Genomic DNA, 15,232 nt, shown 5'->3' on the forward strand with positions numbered 1-15,232 from the left:
GGGCAAGTCACTTCACTTAATGATAATAATAATGATGATGATATTTGTTAAGCTCTTACTACGTGCCAAGCACTGTACTAAGCGCTGGGGTCGATACATGCAAATCAAACTGGACACAGTCCCGGTCCCATGTGGGGCTCACAGTCTCAAATCCCATTTTACAGATGAGGTAACTGAGACAGAGAAGTGAAGTGACTTACTCAAGGTCACACAGCAGAAATGTGGCAGAACCTGGATTAGAACCCAAGACCTTCTGACTCTCAGACCTGTCCTCTATCCACTACTTCCTCTCTGTGTCTCAGTTACATCATTTGTTAAATGGGAATCGAGAATGTGAGCCCCATGTGGGACAGGGACTGTGTCTATCCTGATTTGTTTGTATCCACCCCAGTGCCTAGTACAGTGCCTGACAAATAGTAAGCACTTAAATACAAAAATAATAATTACTACAAGAACCTCCAGTTGTTACCCATCTACCTCCGCATCAAACAAAAACTCCTTACTATTGGTTTTAAAGCACTCAATCACCTTGCCCCCTCCTACCTCACCAATCTATAGTCCAGTCCACACACACCGCTCCTCTAGTGCCAGCTTACTCACTGTACTCCAATCTCATCTATCTTGCCACCGACCCTTTCCCACATCCTCTCCTTAGCCTGGAATTCCCTCCTCATCCATATATACCAGACCACCATTCTCCCCACCTTCAAAGCTTTATTAAGGCCACATATCCTCCAAGAGGCCTTCCTTTCCTGATAAGGCTTTCTTTTTCCCGGTTCCTTCTCCCTTCCAAGTTGTTTACGCCCTTGGATCTGTGACCTTTGTCCCTTCCTCAACCCCACAGCACTTAAATGCATGTCTTTTAATTATATATTATAAATAATTTATTTGTATTAATGTATATCTCGCCTTCTAGACTGTAAAGCCTGCTTTGGGTAGAGAATGTGTCTGCCAACTCTGTTGTATTGTACTCTCCCAAGTGTTTAGTACAGTGCCCTGCACATAGTAAATGCTTAATAAATACAAGTGATTGATTTATTGATTGGCCAATTCTATACTTTGCTGTGCCCACACAAGCAAGTAGAAAAATGAGAAAAAACATTGGTAATTAAATCCTCAAAATCTGGCTAGTGAAAAAAGGTGCAACTTCAAGGTCTGAATAGTCTATTTTGGATGTCTACACTGATCAAATCTACTGAGCACTTACTCAGATCTCTACTTAATGAGTACAGCTAATGAGAAAGCTGAGAGATGGTTCCAACTGAACTTTTTCTTCTTTAACTTTTCATGTGCAGGTCTCTTAATTCAAGTACTGCACACAGTTTCATTAAGGCTTTCACCTCATAAAAATGTCTCCTTGCTCCTCACTGTCAGTTGGCCCTCCAGAGGCGACTTCAACTGGATGCTGGACTCAGTTTTGTTAAACTTGTATTTCAAAGTATCAAGCATTTTGCCCCAAAGCACATTATTTTAAATTCAACAGTTGCAACACATTGGAAAGAACATAAATACAACAAAAGATTTTGGCCAGGGTTCAACTCTTAGGCAAAAGCTCAAATAAAATGACGACGAGTCTTGTGCTACACACCCTACATGTCAGGGAATTCAGACTGTATTGGACGGGAAGAGAAAGAGGATCCCCAAGGGGTGTGCCATCTCAACGACCAGCCTTCCTCCACTCCCTCAGATTAGGAGCTATTTCCATTTTCTAGATACTTAACGGCTGCTTAGAGGGAGGCCCGCTTGTAGGATGGACAAAAACTGCAAAGACTTAACACGTAAATTAGCTCCCTGAGGAAGAAATGAGAGAGAAAATAAGAAGGAAATACCATAGGGTGAGTAACTGCTGTTCATTTCACTTTCTTAGACCCCTTTAGGAAAGTAGCTTGGAGCAAAGAGATAGTAAGGAAAGTAATTGCTTCAGATACCAGGAAAAGTTCGAGCACAGAATCAGGGGATAAAAATCATTATGCATAGGCATTTTCTAAACCTTATAAGTGGTCTAAAAGGAAGAGATATGTATGTTAAAGAAAATGGTTGCTCTTCTCCTATACATAGATAAGTGTATGTATATGTCCAGATTTCACAGGACACCTTCAAATTTACCTGTTTAGTGAAATTTCAACCAGATATATATACAAGCAGTTCAACCAAGAGCAACGGATACTAGACATACTGAAAATATTATACCTCTGCCACTGCAAAGCTACAAAACAGGACAGACACAGACACAGAAACACACAGACACACACACACACACACACACACCCCCCATCCACTACTAGTCACCTTTAACAAAGACTTGGTTTGAAAGAAAGTTATTTAAGTTCTCTAATTTCTTCCTAGTCACATGCCTAGAAATCATTGGAAATTAGGTTATTACTTTGGGTCAGCAGAGGGGACAGTGGAGGGGTAAGAGGGACTTGAGAGGGTTAGGGGAAAAGGGGGAAAAGAAGTGTGTGAATAAGACAAAAATGAATAACTTATAATAAGTCATTTGGAAGGGCCTTTGAACCAAAGAAATTCATTCATCTCTGGTTGATTTTTGCCCTTTTTTCTACTTCCTGAAATGAAACTAAAATGAGTATTTTAGTTTTGCAATTTCTCTCTCTCACCTCTTCTCTCTTAAGCATTAGAACATTAAATTTAGGAACCAGTGAGAAAACAGCTGTATAAAGTTCTAGGAAATAAAGCCTACAGATTTGATGTTTTTAAATGAACTCCTTTCATTCTCCAGAATGAAACCTCAGTCAAATGGAAATCTATGTGAGGAAAAAAATGTGCTCAAGAACTGCCCACCCTAAGAGCTATTTTAGGGTCAATTAAAATGGAACAGAAATGAATAGTTCAATTTGGTTCAACCTTATAATCACTAGGAAAAATTTGGTTAACTTTGTCTTCTCAGAAGGGAAGTAATGCTGAATTCTCCTCACCTACAGAAATATCCCCCAAAACAGTGCAATTCACATTCTCATAGTATTTCACTGAATTAAGTAAGGTAGCAGCTACTAATATTTGTAATTTTCACTTTTACTGAAACAGTGGACATGATTTGAAGGGAATCAGAAACAACAGAAGCAGTTGAGATATTGCAGTAACACTGATGTATTACATATTTAAGTAGTAGAAGTTAAAACTAAAATGCTTCCAAACACCCCAATCAAAAAACCTTTAAAATTCCCAATGTGGTTGCATCTACCCAGGTGCTTGGACCTAGTAGGCTCTTAACAAATACTATTATTATTATTCCAGAAAATAGAAGGAAACCTCTAAATTCCCACTGAAAATAATCAAGAAGAGGTGGCTTACACTTCTCGTTTCTTTGGGACTTGTACTTAGAAATTAGAGTTACTACAAAGCATAGCCTCAAATTTATAATAATCCATATAGGTAGGGGGCATCCAGTCTCATTTGAGAGAACCCAGGATTAGTAATTTGTACCTTAATAATGGAAAAAGGAATAAGAGGAAGCAAACAAAATAAACACAATCCACATATTCAAAGCAATGAGCATTTACACAGCAAGAATCATCAAACATATATGGAGAACCGGTTAGGTAAACAAAATTAGGATGTTGCTTGATCCTATATTTGATGAGTGTTTTTCCCTAATTAGGTATGTAAACTTACACTCTCCAGAGAATGGTAGGTTATATCAGTGCCTAAAAATTAGATCCACAATGGCACTGTGAAACAATTAAGTGAGAAAAATTTCTAAATAACTTTCTCCAGTTATGAACACACTTGGGAAGCATTCAAATATGGGGCTCAAATATTGTGATATTCAAAAACTTGGCATTCTCAAAATAGTCATCAATTTTTAAACTGTTATATCAATCAGTGGTATTTACTGAGTGCTTCATGCAGAGCACAGCATAACACAGTGAGTAGACATGATCTCTGCCCTCAAGAAGCATGTATGAATTATGTACACATATGTTCTCTCTACATGAGAAATATACAAATGTTCCCTATATTGATGTTATTCTAAAACATCCCAATCAATGAATGGTATTTCTTGAGCATATCCTGTGGGCAGAGTGTGGCTCAGTGGAAAGAGCACGGGCTTTGGAGTCAGAGGTCATGAGTTCAAATCCCGGCTCTGCCACTTGTCAGCTGTGTGACTGGGCAAGTCACTTAACTTCTCTGTGCCTCAGTTACCTAATCTGTAAAATGGGGATTGAGACTGTGAGCCCCACGTGGGACAACCTGATTCCCTTGTGTCTACCCCAGCGCTTAGAACAGTGCTCGGCACATAGTAAGCACTTAATAAATACCAACATTATTATTATTATTACTAAATGTAGAGAATGGGAGACAAGAAATTCCCAGGAATTAACCTTTAATGCAACATGACACTTTTGTGAATCCATCTTTCCCATCATGCCTTAATGGATTAGGGATGATTTCATCCATTCCACCTTTCTTTTTTTCCCCCTGAAAAGTATTCTCATTCACTCACACTTTTTTCCCTTCTAACCTTTAAATATAAGTCTTGGCCATCTTTCTTCTCTAAGGTGGCAACATATAATTCTTTGACATGCAACCACTTTAGATGTTTTTCTTTTATCATAAATTATTAATAACCATTGTAAATTAGACCCTTAATTTCATCTCGTTTTTAACCTTTCAAAACTATGTTTTACTTGTATGTTTGTTTAACCATGCCCCGTTTCCCTGTGCATAAAAGATGGTACAAAGTAAATGAATAGTTTGTTCTATTTCATTATTACTCTTTCTTTGGATTTCTCTTCCTCATTAATAATTAAGACTTTAATCTGAAAGCCTTCTGAGAATACTCTACCTGGTTTGGGCAGCTCCTCTTGATTGGCCTATTTTCTCAGTTGGCTAAAACAGGCACACGTAATGGGTATATGAAAGGAAAACGCACAGGCCTGGGAGTAGGAAGCTGTGAGTTCTAATCCTATCACTTGCCTGCTGTGTGACCTTGGTCAAGTCTCTTAACTATCCTGGGTCTCAGTTTCCGCTTTGGTAAAGAAAAAAAAATGGGGATTCAATACCTGTTCACCCTCTCTATTTGACTGGGAACCCCATATGGAACAGAGACTCTATCTGACTTGATTATCTTCTATCCAGTGCTTAGTACAGTGCCCGACACATAATAATAATAATGTTGATATTTGTTAAGCGCTTACTATATGCAGAGAACTGTTCTAAGCGCTGGGGTAGATACAGGGTAATCAGGTTGTCCCACATGAGGCTCACAGTTAATCCCCATTTTACAGATGAGTTCATTGAGGCACAGAGAAGTTAAGTGACTTGCCCACAGTCACACAGCTGACAAGTGGCAGAGCCGGGAGTCAAACCCATGACCTCTGACTCCGAAGCCCAGGCTCTTTCCACTGAGCCACGTTGCTTCCCCAGCCACACTGCTTCATAGTAAATGCTTACAAAATAGCACAATTATTATTAATATGAAAATTAACAGCACATTGCTCCAGCTTCTTGGTCAGAAGACAATCTTTTTTTTCCTTTAGTCGTCTTACTTTTATAATTCCTACGTGGAAAAAACTGTCAAACACCCAAACCTGATTCACGTAGGCCTCTGATATTAGAAGCAGAAAATGGAGATCCCCTTGTTTATGAATAACATTCATCCAAATAGCCCCCATTTTGCACCTTCACTGCACCACATCACGGTCCAATTTAAATAACTGACTTCCATCTAAACATGTCTGACTATATGAGTCAGGATCTGATATAACCAAAATGCTTCAATAGCAGCAAATCTCAGCTACATGACTCTTGAGAAGAATGCAAAGTTCGGCCTCTAGGTCAGAAGTTCAGATTAACACAAACTCAAGACAAACCCCAAGTCAGTCTGAACTTACTTTTGCATGGCATCATGGCACCTCGGTGCTTTTTAGTTGAATATGCTGCTGGGAATTGTCATGCCAACAGCAAATACCACCCATACCCGATAGCTCCCCTTGCTGAGATACTGTGATACTCTAGACTGAAACTCTTAAACTGGAATGATCTTGGGGTCCCAGTCCTGATCTGACCCAACAAGGTTTGGTTTTTGCGCTGGCCCTGCCTGGCCCCAGAGTACTGTGACCAATCTTACATTAAGAATGTCAATGATTAAGTTTCTTATTAACAATAATAATGGTACTTGCTAAGCGCTTACTACGTGCCAAGCACTGTTTTAAGTACTGGGGTAGACACAGGCTAATGAGGTTGGACGCACTTCCTGTCCTACATGGGACTCACAGTCTTAATCCCCATTTTACAGATGAGGTACCTGAGGCATAGAGAAGTGAAGTGACTTGCCCAAGGTTACACAGCAGACAAGAGGCAGAGCTGGGATTAGAACTTGGGTCCTCCTGACTCCCAGACTCTTACTCTATCAACAAAGCTGTGCTGCTTCGTATATGTTCGTCAAAGCCAGAGAGTCATCTCTAACTCCTTTCTAAACTCTACTTCTCAGATGAAATGAGCTGTTGCTTCTTTCTCCACAATATTTACTGCATCCATCTATTCCAGTAGGGTCTAGACAAATTTAGCCTGGATTATTGGATTCTTCTTTCGTTAGCTTCTCCTCCACCACTCTCTCCCTACAGTCGATCAGTGGTATTTACTTAGCAGCAGTCCTAGAAATACCTGCTAAAATTGTTTCCCACTTGGACACTATCACGACCCTTCTCAAATACCTTTTTTCCTTCTGTTCAAAACTCAACTCTTGATCCTAAAATTCATCCAAGTCCAACCCTGCTGACTTTCCCTGCCATTCCCCTAATTTCTTTGTCTATCTTTCCGCTTTGTGACTTCTTAGCCATACAGAAGCTGCCTAGAAGAATTTATCTATTTTCTCACTCTAAACCAAGTCCCTCCAGACCTTCAAACCTTCCTCCAAACAGTCTTTCCTGTTTGGAATAAGGTCCACCATACAGTCACTCTCTTCTCCACTCATTAATTTCCCTTACCAATGATCAGGGTGCAATCTGTGAATCTGTACAAGTCAGTATTTGGTGGGGGTCAGAGTCTCCCCTGAACCTATGTCACCCTCTGGTATTAAGGCTGGCCAGGCCATTAGGGTGATTATTTATTCCTTACTTTGTGCTGAGTTTGGTACTAAGTGCTTGGAAGAGTACAGTACAACAATGAATGAATGAATTCATTCAATCATACTAAATGCTTACTGTGTGCAGGGCACTATACTAAGCGCTTAGGAAAGTATAATACAACAATAAATGGTGACATTCCCTGCACACAAGCTCACAGTAAAAAAAAAAAGTACTTTCCCGAACTGTTGATAGAGTGCTCTGCACACAGCAATGATCAATAAATACCATTAATTGAATGATTGCAGGTGGGGTTGATGGAGATGGCCCTGTCACAGGGTGCTCTGCACACAGTAAGTGCTCAATAAATGAATGATTGAATGAATGGAGGTTTTGGAAATCGAGTACAAACGACTATTAAAAAATGTGCAGTTAAATAAGAACAGTGGGATTTTACAAGGGAAGGGATCACTTTTTTTTTTTAAAACAAATTTAGCATTTTACAAATCCTAAATGCATAAATCACTAACAAGAAAGGAGCAAGGCATCAATCAAAAAAGGCAAACTCCAATTGCTCCTTTGTTTCGTGCCTGGATGAACCAGATTCTCACACATGGGTTAGTGCCAGTTCCTTGCTCTTTCCACTGCTCATGAAATAAAATTTGGAATTTAGAACTAGGCTGGATGCATATGAGAGCCCATGCAAAGCTGCCCATATATCATGGATATCTCTGTTGCTAGCACAGTTTATCCAAGATTGAACATTTTTAGTTTACATGAACAAAGCTGTTCACCATTCCCACATTTGACGTCACTGACCATCTACTCACTAACACTATCTGTCACAGCAGAATGCTTGGAATTTCCTCACTTGTAAGAGCTGGAAAGTTTCAAGTACAGACATTTCATTTTCAAAAAAAAGAAAAAAGTACACATTATTACATCTTGGGATTTAGAACAGCTTTTTCTGAAGGATTATTAAATTGGAACATACTCGTTCTGGTCAAATATTTCACCTACCGAACAACAAACAAGTTTAGGCATATCTAACGTGTAACATTTTCGTTTAGTCACAAAACTATGTTCTGGGTGGCATTTGTGAGAAAGTAGTAGATGAATCAGATACTACTTCTTACCTTGGGAAATACACTGGAAAAAAACCACCTACTACCTTCATTTCATTTTTAATTTGGGACAAGAAGAAGGTGGAACAAGGTAACTAAAAGAGGTAAAGTTTCCTCTTATTTCTACCTGTGTGGCCCCCTATGTGAAAAATGACTCATCCTTTGAATCCAAAAGGTCCCGACCACTTTGGGCTAGGATCTGCTCAGGTAATAGCCTGGCAGGCCACAAGAAAGTTCAACCGAGTCTCAAGTCCCAACGCAGGCCAGCAGTCAAACTAATTGCCTGAAAGGAATCAGGCAGAATCCCCAGAAGAGTTCCATACCTACTTTTGAGAGCATTTATTGTTGGGTATTTAGGGCAATTCATATTTCTGGGTGAACTCGGGGAATCTCGGCTCCAGAGACAAGCTGGTGCTCGACTTAGTTTTGATGTTGGAAAGGAGATGAATGGAGTAGGTATAGTTAGACGGGACAATGTGGTGGGACAAAGTTAAGGAAGCCTGACAGCGCCTGACAGCCCTGGTAATGGGTTGGATGTGAATCTGGAGAATTGGGCATTGGGTCACTCGACACTGAGGTGGGATAGATGGGGAAGAAGGCAATGTGATGGCTTTTCAAAAATCTCACGAAGAGGTGAGACTTGGGAGGAGACCATTACTTTAGGGGCCAGAGCAATTGGGTAAAGCTCTCCCAAGAGAGAATAAGATGAAGACTGTCTTCTCCTTGGGGACCACCTACCTCCTTCCTTTAATCTCTGCCTCCCCAAATCTGCTGTAGAACTCTAAAGGAACAGCAATCATTCAATGGCACTATTCTGTGCAGAGCACTGTACTAAGCACTTGAGAGCACAAAACCATAAAGCTGGTAAACACAATCCCTGTCCACAATCCTTTTTCAATAGGATAGCAGCAGCTCTAAAAAAAAATTACGTAAAAACAGCCGCTCACCCTATTCTGGGGATGGCCCAGTTGAACCTCTTGAAATGGCCCTACCAAGGATGCCAAAGGCTTACATTTAAAGTTCTTTATCCCTCCAGCTAAGGAGAGTTGGCTCTTCCACTTTTCAGATGAAAGGCCATGAACAAAGTCAATAGTTTTTCTTATCTTAGAGAAGCAGCGTGGCCTAGTGGAAAAAGCACGGGCCCATGAGTCAGAGGACGTGGGTTCTAATCCCAGCTCTGACACATATCTGCTGTGTGATCTTGGGTATGTCACTTCACTTGTCTATGTCTCAGTTACCTCATCTGTAAAATGGGGATTAAGACAGTGAGCCCCATATGAGACAGGGACCGTGTCCAACCTTATTAGTTTGTATCTACCCCAGCACTGAAAACAGTGCTTAGCACACAATAAGTGCTTAACCAATACCACGGTTATTATCTTCTTGGTCCTTTTCACATGCACTTTAATAGACTTACATATGTAAAAGCACTTCGAGCACTTAGTACAGTGTTCTGCACACAGCAAGACCTCAATAAATACCACCTACTGATAAGAGATACGATCCTAGCCAGTTTCATGTTTGGAACCAGAAGACAGTGACATCAATATCATTTCCTGAAATAATATAAAATATGAAATTCAACTTGAGTGAAACGTTGAAATTATTTGTGGAATGTGAAAGAAGATTATTAGCAGAGAAGGCCTCAGACCTAAGTGTGTACGTATACTTTTATTTGGATTTTCTTTGTTTATTCAATTACTTGATTTCACCCTGATATACTTAAACTACTTCCTGTTACGTCCTCCTGTGCACACTATTTGTAAATATGTCTGCTGCGTGCCTTGCTTCTGTTGTACTTTCCCCTGTGCATAGTACAGTGCTTCTCACCCAGTGGATGTTCAGTAAGTATTACCAGGTGGCCTTTACACTGAAGGTGTTACAGACCTGGCAGTGGGGATAGGAAGAGTAGTTCGTTTGACAATCAAATATTCTCCTCTGATTTGACCCTCTTTTGCTCAATACAACTGCTATAGCAATCAAAGAATATCAATTTTGAGAACAAAGTGAATTTGACCTCCTTATATTTTCAAATTCCAATTTCAGACCAGAAAGACTGACTTTCACAATTCCCAATCAGCTTGACTAAACTGAGGGAAAGGAAGAGGTGAGAGTAGAGAGAAAATAGTGCACATATCAAGTTTGGCACAATCTGCCTTCCATACTCTCCCCTTTCTCCCACTCTGTGAGACCAGCGTGACCTAGTGGATTGAGTGCAGGCCTGGGAGTCAGAGGACTTGGGTTCTAATCGTGAGTCTGCCACTTGTCTGCTGTGTGACCGTGGCCAAGTCACTTCACTTTTCTTTGCCTCAGTTACCTCATCTGTAAAATGGGGATTAAGACTTTGAGTTCCATGTGGGACATGGACTTTTCCAACCTAATGAACATGCATCTATCCCGGTGTTTATTAGAGTGCCTGGAAAGTAGTAAGTGCTAAACTAATATTTTTAAAAATTCTCCCTCAGTCAAATCTTTAGATGTTACATCGTTTTGAAAGATCTTCTTGTATTTCCAAATGCTAAAGAACCTGATTTTCCCCAAATCCCCTCACCAGGGACCAAATTTCTTGCAAAATGATATTGTATGTGTGAGATTGAAAGGAGTCAGAGCCAGACTGAAAGGGGAGCAGCCATTCATTTTTTGTATTGCTCTGCTTCAGCACTTCCTCCCAATGCCCATACTGATAGCTGACTACTGCTTTCTCCACAATAAAAGTTCATCTTTCCAGGTTATAGTGTTTTAACACCTATTTTTCTCAAAAAATTAATGCCAACCTTATTCTAACATTACTTTATTCTGCTATGTGAGGATAATTGAACAAACCTCACCTTGTCTTTCCAGCCAAGGGGAAAAGGCAAGGTTTTAATTATAAACAACTTGCTAATGGCCCCTTCTTCCCCTTTGAAAATGTTTCTAAAGAGAGATGCACCGTGAACACTCTAAAATCCCGATAATCCTGTGAAAAAAAAGACATCCAAATCCAGGAGACTGTCTGATTGTTGAATGAACTACACCGCCGGTCCTCACTTTAACATCCACAGTCTAAAGGTCACCTACTGTCCCTTCTCCTATGGTCTGTTTACAAAGGTCAGTGAAGTTACGGAAATGCAGCACAGCTTGCAGAGAGTATCTAGCCACTCAAAAACTCATTTCACTCCTATAGGAACATCATTAATCCTAAAAGTGCAGTTCAGCAATGATCTTAATTGAGGTTGAAATAAGTCAGCCAAGACAGAAAAGGAGGGACTCTTTACAGTTTCCATCATCTTCTGTCTACCCCGCTAGACTGTATGCTCCATGTGACATGTATCGCTTCTACCAACTATGACATTTTGTACTCTCCCAAGTGTTTAGTACAAGGCTCTGCACATAGGAAGTGCTCAGTGGCAACAATTGACCTACCCTGCACACGTGTACAAAGCTGTTTCTTCAGCCCTCACATCGTCTTGTTGGAAGAGAGTTTCATAATTTTGCAATGGAGTCCTCTCCAAAGTTCGTGAAAACACACATTGTGGGAAATGTGGCTATTTAAATCTTTCTCTAGACACACTGCCTATGTTGCATCTGCTCCCACTGTGTGGCATCTCTAGAGGCTGGGCAAGGAAAGAAAATGCAAATCACCTACCACAGGTAGTAGTGATGGTAGAAGTTTTAGATGGGGATCAGGGGCACAAATGTATAGCTTGGATTAAAATAGAATTTGAATCAACACTGTATGGAGTTCATTTATTTAAATTGTTCCTATCTCCCATTACCACATATTAAAAAAAAAAGATGAATCTAGTGCATAACTTTTTGAAGTCTTGATTAGGGTGGTTCAAGATGCCGTTGAATTTTTGCTTTTATTTTTCCGGTGGAATTTTTTCTTGAAGGGATTCTTTCTAAAAGTGCAGACAAGCCCAGGCAGCTGTCCTTATGCAAGAAGCGAAATGATCACCTGGGAAAACTGTCACACATCTTGACATGACCTTCTCTAATTTTCAAAATCTTTTTTTCTTCCCTTACAGGAACATAAAGCCTGAGGCTCTGGTTCTAAATAAAGGAATGAACTTTTCTGGAGAGTGACGATGGCTTACCCAACTGCTATTCATGAGGCTCTCTCAGTCGTGGTGTGGCCCTTGTTTCCCAGGTTCCTTTTAGACTGCTACACAGATGGGAATCGCTGAGGCCCCTGGATCTTAATTACGTTATAACTGCTATCAGGAGTCTGTTCACGACACTTAGAGCAGAGGACTGGTTAGAAGACAGCATTTAGCAGTCATGTTTCAGTCTCTAAAGAGATTCGAGAAGCAGTTTAGCCTTCAGAGACTGGGCCTCGGAGTTGGGGGACCTGGGTTCTAATCCCAGCTCTGCCACTTGCCGGCTGGGTGACCTGGGGCACATACAATAACTTCTCTGTGCCTCATTTTCCTCAATTGTAAAATGGGGTGTACCTGCTCTCCCTCCCCCGTGGACTGTGATCTCCATGTGGGAAAGATACTGTATCTGACATAATTACCTTGTATGTGCTTGACACTTAGGAAGTGCTTAACAAATCCCTTAATTATCTCACTTTGGGACTGTTTAATCACAAACTCTTTTTGAAACCAAAAGGGTTTTCCAATTATCTGGGCCAACGGGGTCAGAAAGAATGTGGAATTCAACGATAATTCTCCAAATCTCATTTCTGCTGAGGATTTCGAGCTCTTTCCCCTTCAAACTCACTCGTACTGTCAACATCTGGCAAAATAAACTTACTCAACTTTCATCCCTTTTTTCCAGCCTATCATTTAGTAAAGATGCAGACAAGCTAAATGGCTGACAGAAGAAAAAAGAAAGCCAAATATAGGTCTGAGATAATCCATAAACTCAATAATAATAATGATGATGATGGAATTTGTTAAGCGCTTTCTATGTGGCAAGCACTTTTCTAAGCGCTGGGGTAAGGGTAGACACAAGGTTATCATGTTGTCCCACGTGGAGCTCACAGTCTTAATCCTCATTTTACAGATGAAGTAACTGAGGCCCAGGGAAGTTAAGTGACTTGCCCAAAGTCACTCAACTGACAAGTGGCGGAGTGGGGATACTAAACTCTTGAATGATCAAGAATTGACTATGTACAGAAATTACCTGTGCAAGAAGGTACACAGGGACCAACCACCAACTGTCAATTCTGGGGCTTCTAAATGAAAGAATCACATTCTGTTAAAACTAAGAATGAAGCAACTTTGCCGAAACTCCTGAGATTATTTTAAAAGCAGGCCCAAAATCTTCACTTCTCACCTTCAATCTTGGTGCAGTTTAGAGAAATTCAAGGAATTGGAATTTTTATCAAAGTTTCCAAGAGAAAAGATCAATACATATGTGCTAGAGAATATTTTCCTGGGAAAAGAACTAAGCAAATTTTGCTCTGGAAAACACACTCTACATTACAGCAAATTCAAGATGGAACTAGAAGAGGAGGCATCTTTATTGAATTTTCACATGGATGTTGCACCTTTGGGAAATAGTTCTCTTTGGGTACTAGAGATTATTGCCTGTGAAAATGAGAGAATGATAATCCCTTCTACATTTTGAGCACATCGAGATTGCCCTAGCCCTGCTACTCCATTTGCTATTTCTAACGCTCAATGCATTTTCCAAATCTGCCTCTTACTACCATCATCTTTCTTCAGATGTTGCTCTATAAGCCACTCTCTAACGGTCATAATCAATCAGTGGTATTTATTGAAGGCCTGAGTGTGAAACACTGAACCAAGTGTGTGGGAGAGTATAACGGAAGCGAGACATACTTTAGTATAGGGCTTTAAATCACTATCTAATGGGGGAGACCCAAACAAAATAATTTATAAATAGCGTGTGTGTGGGAGGCTAGAAACAGGAAGCATTTCAAGTATATCAGGATGAAACATCATAATTAATTGAATATACAAATGAGAATCCTAATAAAAATGCATACACCTCGTTGGCTCCCAACCCACATATACCTATGCCTTATTATTTGAGAACTTAGTTCATCCTAGCAAAGTTTCCTCTGCTCTCCTTTCTCACAATTCCCTAATATTATGACAAAGGAGGGCAGCAAACAAGGTAAGCCCCCAATCTGGTCTCTTTGTGACTCCCCCACTAATTTAAACGTCCCCTAAAATTCCCCCTCCTCCAACAAGCTTTCCCCATTTGATTTCCTAGCACCCTAAGCTACATCACCCCTACAGCCAACTATGATATTTAATAATAATAATGATGATGGCATTTGTGAAGCACTTTATATGTGCAAAGCACTGTTCTAAGCGCTAGGGAAGATGCAAGGTGATCAGGTTGTCCCATGTGGGGCTCACAGTCATAATGTCCATTTTACAAATGAGGTAACTGAGGCACAGAAATGTGAAGTGACTTGCCCATAGTCACACAGCTGACAAGGGGCGGAGTCAGGATTTGAACCCATGACCTCTGACTGCCCAGCCTGTGCTCTTTCCACTGAGCCATGCTGCTTCTCTATTTATCAACCTACTTATTCACTCACACAATTGTATGTATTGAGCGTTTACTGTATGCAGAGCACTTTAGTAAGCGCTTGGAAAGTACAGTTCAGCAATGGAGAGAAACAATCCCCACCCACACCGGGCTTACACCCTCCTCAGCACTCTGTGTATATATGCCCGCTCAATTTATTATTTTGCCCACTCTATTTGCAAACTTGCTTATTTCACTCAGAGTCCAAGACTCTTGCGGGCAGAGAATACGTCACTTCATTATTATGCATTTCCCAAGCGCTTAATATGGTGCTCAAGAAATGCTAATGCTACCACTTCAAGTACCTCCATGTCTTTTACTGCCTTACTGGCCTGTCTAAGAAATGGAGGAGGGGGAGGTGAAGGAAGGAAGAGACCATGCAGTGGCACAGTGCAAACAGCTAATGCTATAATTCATTCGATTGTACTTACTGAGCTTTTACTGTGTGCAAAGCACTGGAGTAAGCACTTGGGACAGTATGATAGAACAATAAACAGACATATTCCCTGCCCACAACGAGCTCACAGACAAGAGACGAGCTTACAATCAGTTATCTTGATGCCAGTTCTCGGTCCTTAAGTCTCAAGACAA

At 40.5% G+C, this 15,232-nt stretch overlaps 1 protein-coding gene and 1 long non-coding RNA gene across 5 annotated transcripts in view; one reads left to right on the plus strand and one right to left on the minus strand.

Annotated features, from left to right (window-relative positions):
• The window catches only part of SPIDR (scaffold protein involved in DNA repair), a 318,346-nt gene that overhangs the window by 170,678 nt on the left and 132,436 nt on the right, over nt 1-15,232 (minus strand). The window lies entirely within an intron of this gene.
• LOC114813139 lies at nt 1,612-12,896 on the plus strand. The gene is made up of 2 exons (XR_003760752.2): nt 1,612-1,835; nt 12,157-12,896. It is a non-coding gene; the product is annotated as an uncharacterized LOC114813139 (long non-coding RNA).

This window comes from Ornithorhynchus anatinus, chromosome 7 (assembly GCF_004115215.2).
Source record: "Ornithorhynchus anatinus isolate Pmale09 chromosome 7, mOrnAna1.pri.v4, whole genome shotgun sequence".
Classification (NCBI taxonomy): domain Eukaryota; kingdom Metazoa; phylum Chordata; class Mammalia; order Monotremata; family Ornithorhynchidae; genus Ornithorhynchus; species Ornithorhynchus anatinus.